This window comes from Lepidothrix coronata, unplaced genomic scaffold (assembly GCF_001604755.1).
Source record: "Lepidothrix coronata isolate B3197 unplaced genomic scaffold, Lepidothrix_coronata-1.0 Scaffold26, whole genome shotgun sequence".
Classification (NCBI taxonomy): Eukaryota; Metazoa; Chordata; class Aves; order Passeriformes; family Pipridae; genus Lepidothrix; species Lepidothrix coronata.
In genome coordinates, this window is record NW_016690206.1 from 346845 (window position 1) to 352844 (window position 6000).

The window sequence follows — 6000 nt, forward strand, 5'->3', positions numbered from 1 at the left end:
CTCTGTAATGACCCTTAGATTTCTCTTGCCGCTGACATACATGTCTTTTTGGGCATCATAGCCTCCAAAGCTGGTATATTTGGTCTTTTTCCAGGTGTTGCTTTCACTTAACCCTATGTTTGTAACACACCAAATTAGTTCTTCAAAGATGATGGAATAACTAGAAACATCTTTTTATAGTAGATTTGTATATTACATTTCATGCTAAAAATCTTTCTTTAAGAGTGGCATAGTTATGATTAAATTCTTCCCTTACCTAATTCCTATGAAACCTTGCTTAAATCCTTCTGAGCTCTAGTCATCACTGTAGTTCTCAGTGTTTCGGGGTTTTAAATATGATAGTCTAGGATTTAAAAAGGAAGTGCTGCGTGGGAAGGAAAATGTTATTTGGAGTCTAACTGGATTTTTTTTTTTATCAGCCATTCTGAAATATGAACATTTCCCAGCTTTAGTTATCGAAATTGAAAACTGTTGTGGAGATAATAAAAACTCCACCTTTTTCTCGGTACCCAACATTTAATGAATTGCTTCTCTTCATCAGTTAGGGAATCTGTTACATTAACCAAAACTTGTTTTCTGGGAACTGTTCTTGAAGCTCAGTCTGCTTTAGCAGTTATCTCAGAACTCATGTGTGTAGAAAACACTGAATCAACATGCAAATTTACAGTTCCGCTGAAAAACAGTGTGGGAGCTGAAGAACTCTTTGAAATAGTGGTATTATTCACCAAAGCATAGGATTTTTTCTAGTACTGTCTTACCTTTCCTGTAGTGACTTTTTCTCATCATGAAGTGAACAATCATGATTTGCTAGTTCTTTTCTTGCTTCTTAACTGCCCTAATCCTGAATGGACTATAGTCATATGCTTGACTGACCCATCTTCCTCTCCCAGCTGGAATATGCTATGTATAATTTATGACTCATTGAATGTGCTAAATCTTGTTTTAAATATATAAATATAGTTTTAAAACTATGTTCATGTATTCATGGTTACTGCATTGGACACATATCTGGATGCAAACACTTCACTGCAGATTGAAAAATGCAATCTAATGAACAAAACTTTTTGAGATGACTTAATCAGTAACTTCTAAATATGGCATGTGCCCAATTTTAAATATGAAATAATAAGCTATGGGGAAAAGGTAAAATAATATACACAGAAAACAATAGCCATTATGATTTTTTTTAGCATTCTACTAATCTAGAAATATCTATCCATTGAGAAAACTGATAGCTGTTCCATGTTTGACTTTTGAAGTTGACTCTAGTGACTTATGACATATTGTTTCACCAAATAGAAAACTATTGAAAAGTTTGATATATTTACACTGCTCCCTCCTAAATTATGAATCCAGATAATTTATTATTGACTTGTGCAGATAGCAGGCAGTCTGAGAACTGCTACATTTGTTCCCTCCTCCATGAAACTCCAATGAAAATAAACTAGTGTGGAGAGATATGAGTGACAAGGGATTATAAATGTTAGAGACTTAATTAAACCACAAATGCTCCTGCAAGGTTCAGGCTGGTAAACTTATATCTTCCTTCGCTGAAATAAGATAGGAAAAATTATTTTGGTTGCCTAGCAACTACATTGCTCAAACTAACTTAATGGAAAATCTTTGGGTTTGATAAGCAAATTAAAAATGGACATTTCGTGTGAAGAGAAAAAAAATTCTTTGGAACCTTTGGTCAACTGCCAAATTAATTGCATGTTATTACAGATTAAAATGGCAGTGGGTCTAGGAGTATTTTGTGGGAAATTGTAGATAGTCAATATTGATTAACATCTTAGCAAAAATGGTGAATTGGCTTGAAATAACAGAGTACTAAGTGCATTCAAAAGACACAGTTTTTTTCTGTGGAGGAAGGGCAAAGACTGAGAGCCCTGATGAGATGTACAAGTGAATTCTACACACTCGTGGCATGTTAATTTAGTAGTTATTTGGCAATTTAGTGTTGAATAGAGAAGACAGAGGAGTTGGAGATGAAGGAGTGAAACTGGGCCTAGGAAGAAGGTTGGGGTGGGAGAAGATGTTTTAGAGTTTTTTGTCTTTGTTTACCAACAAACTCTGTTTTGATTGGCAAATTATTAAACTAATTTTCCTCAGGTTGAGTCTGGTTTGCCAGTGATGACAATTGGTGAGAGATTTCCCTGTCTTCATCTTGATCCTCAATGAGATTTTTTTTTTTTTATTTTCTACCCTGTCCTGTTGAGGACTGGGAGTAAAAAAAAGAGAATGAAGGTCTGGCAGCCAGCCAAGATCAACATGCCATCATACAGGATTAATTTCACAGTCACATTAGGTTGTTCCTAGCTGATTATTATTTTCTTTTTTTAAATCTTCATGGACTAAGATGACTCAGCCTCTCTGAGCACCTTTTTTAGTATTTAACTTCTCTCCTTGCAAAGAATACCTTTCTTTCAGCAAACTTCAACTTTTTAGTTATTTACTACAACATAATCATTTGGAAAGATGAACAGGATTTAAGCAAAATATTTTTATTTTTCAAGGCATTCTATAGTGCATCTATCAATAATTTATTATATTACATACAAAAAACCAGGGGACTTGTGCTGTCTATGCAACCATAATTTAAAATCTAATTTTTCCACTTTTTCAGAGATTATTATTATCTTTGGATGAAAATTAGTTCTTAAATTGGCTTTCCACACTATGCAAAATTGAAACACTACACACTTGTCTCTTCCTTCTATTCTTCCCCCAGCAATTCCCTCTTCAAATGTAACAGGTGCAGGTCCAGTACTTTTTTAGACTTACTGTAAATCTAGTTTGAAAACCGTACAAGAAGAGGTAAACATTTAGTTATGAGAATTACATCTTTGAACTACAGCTCTGTCTTTTCAGGATAAGCATCTGAGAACTGAAATTCACTAAACCCAGTACCAAAGCTAGAATATATCTAAATTATACTTGCTTTCTGTTCAGTGAGCACGGTGATTCTTGAATCGAAAGCCTATATCAAATCAGGAAATGCTCTGAAAATTTATCCTTCAATATTCAAGCCAAGTGGATCAGTCATGGCATGCAAGGACATTTAGACAGTTACAGAATAAAACTGAAGGGTCACATAAAAAGAAGGTACTGAACTTAAAGTGGACTAGAGCAAAGGGAGCTGACTTTTTGCATATGGCTTATTCAAGTCTGTGTCCTACTGCTGAAGTTAATTGTGACTTACTCTGAAGCACATGACTCACCAGGAAAAGCTCAGGGAGCTGGGATTTTTAGACTAGAGAGTAAAAGGGGAGGTGGGCTGCAAAGGGAACATAATAGAAGCCTTCCAGTCCTTTTGGGGAGGCTATGAGAAAATGAAGTCAGGCTCTTTAGATACGTGCGTGACAGAATGACATGGAATAATGGACATAAATTGAAAGAGACAGAAGATTCCATTTTAAGGGGTGGGAGGAGTGGGCATGCCATGAAGACAGACATGTGTTGGAACAGGGTTCCCAGAGATGATGCTGAATGTCTGTACTGGAGATTTTCAAGACGAGACTTTGTAAAGCCCTGAGCAACCTAGTCTGACCTGAGAGCTGACCCTGCTTTAGTTGGACTAGAGACTTCCTGAGGCTTTTCCAGCCTGAATGCCTCTGCAATTCATTATTGATTCTATCTTTACTCTTGCCTGGCTAAATAAGAATAGATTTTTTTTTAAAAAAGTAACTTTTATATGATTTCTGATATTTTTTTTCATGTGGGATTTAGTTCTGTGACTGACTTACTACCAGGGCTGAGGAGCTATACAAATGTACAGCTCTCATTAAACTGTACTACTGTACAGTTTTGCTGACCTAGGCATTCACACAGTCATCCCATTTAGTTGCAGCTAAAGTCAACCAGCATCTTTTACTGTGCTGCTTTTCTATAAGCTCCCTGTCATGAAGTTTGTGTGAATGACTGACCATTTTGGAGTTAGTACTCAAACAGAAAGCTGAGAGTTCTAGTAATTAAAGCAACCTTGCATGCTGAAATGAAAATCCAAGTGGAGTTATCCTGGACAGAAGACTGAATTGAGACTAATGGCATGCAGATTTCATTCAGTTTGAAGGAAAATGTTTTGTCTCTGTGCAGTTGTAAGTCAACACGGGGAGTGAAGGGTGGATTTACAGGAAACAGTGGTGATGGAAGTTTGGGCTGGATATACAGCCTTCTCACTGTGAGAAGAGTCAAACAGTGGAAGAGATTGCCCATGCAGGCTTCATACTTGTAGCTTTCATACTTGTAGTTTTTCTAGGTCTGACTGACTAAGGCACTGAGCAACCTAGTCTCATCTTATAGCTGACCAAGTGGAAGGCTGGAGTAGAGACCTAAGTGTAAGGTCAGAAATAACATCTGTCCTTCCTACTGCAATATCAGTGGTCAATGTAGGTGACAAACCATTAAGTGTCATATTATACAGTGATCTGGACTCAGGTAGTTTCACTCACACCTGATGATATTGTTGTATTTCATTAATTAAATTATTTGGAGCAAAAGTGTGAATCATAGGTTTTTAGTTGCCAAGTATGTGTGCTGTGAGATAGAATAAATGTTAAGCTGGGAAGTGAGTCTCCCTGGATTTATTTGCTTTACCATTAAAAAAGAATAGGAACACCAAGAATGAGAGCATGTTATATTGCCTAATAGTGGTACATGTAGGATACACTTGACACATCACATTTTAGACTATTCATTTGAACTCCTTCTTATAGGTCTTTTTTAGAGCAAGTAGTATCTATGTCCACCTTACACCTAGACCCTTCCTTGTCTCACAACCCTGTTTTACAAAGGGTCATTCCTGATAAACAAGATCTGATATTTCTTGTGGTTCCACATGACTTTTGTTTACCATGAATAAAAAGGCCATATTTGTTCCAGTCTCGATGTTTTATTTCTAATACCAAGAAATCTGAGGACTTAATGCAGAGAAAAAAGCAAAGAAAAACAAAACACTACCACTCACTGTGAAAGATTGGTAACAGTAAAATACTATAGAAAAACCCATAGCAAAATAAAATTATGTAAAAATGCCATTGCAGAAAACCCATGGAAACACACAGATGTAAGGGCAGGAAAAATTAGCCTTCATAAGGTTTAGAGAAGTCATGTATATGCAAGAAGGAAACATTCTGAGGACTGTGCCTATGGTACATTTAAAGAGGTTGTAGTGGTGGAAACATCAGGTTCAACTGATGCCCTACACATCTAACCCTGTGATTCATCAGCTCAGTAATGCACGAGTGCACTGAATTTTGATTGTTTATATTGATTACTATTTTATCAAGCATTGCACAGATTGATAAAACAGTCTCCTATAAAAATTATTTAATCAACATATTTATTTAGTGGTAAAATGTTTGGAAAACAGTAAAAGTGCAAGTAAGTCAAAGTCAAGTCAGATGCAAAGTCTTTGTGAACGAAGATTTGGGAAAGGTCATTAACCCTTCGAGCCTGCGCAGTGGATATTTTAGGTGAGACACAGTGTGCGCTGAACTGAGCCCACCCTTTAATCCTAAGGTTCATCTGCCGGGGCTGAGCGAGCTCGGACGGTGGCAGGGAGGTCCTCAGGATGTAGGTTTGTTTAGAGTGACCTTCTCTTAGATGGCTGGCCTTACAGGGCTGATGAGCTCCATCTGCCCAGAGAAGTTCCTTGACCGGGAATTGAACCGAGGCTGCAGTGGTGAGAGCGCCACATCCTAACCACTAGACCACCAGAGGCCCCAACTCTGAGAATAAGCATCTTAGGAAAGAACTGGCAGGAAAAGATTACCTAATCAGAAGGTCTTGGTTGTAAACGTTTGTGATCCAGATATTGTCTGAACAGCCTAGTCTGAACATCAGCAGTATTACAGTTCTAGGAATTTCAAAAAGAAGTGCAGGCAAGTGTCTGTTGACCAGTTTCATTTCATGTCACCAGTGTTGTAGGTCAGAAAGGTTGTAAAACTTCATTAGTATTTTGCATAAATGTTGCCTTGAACTAATTGAATGCACTATTAA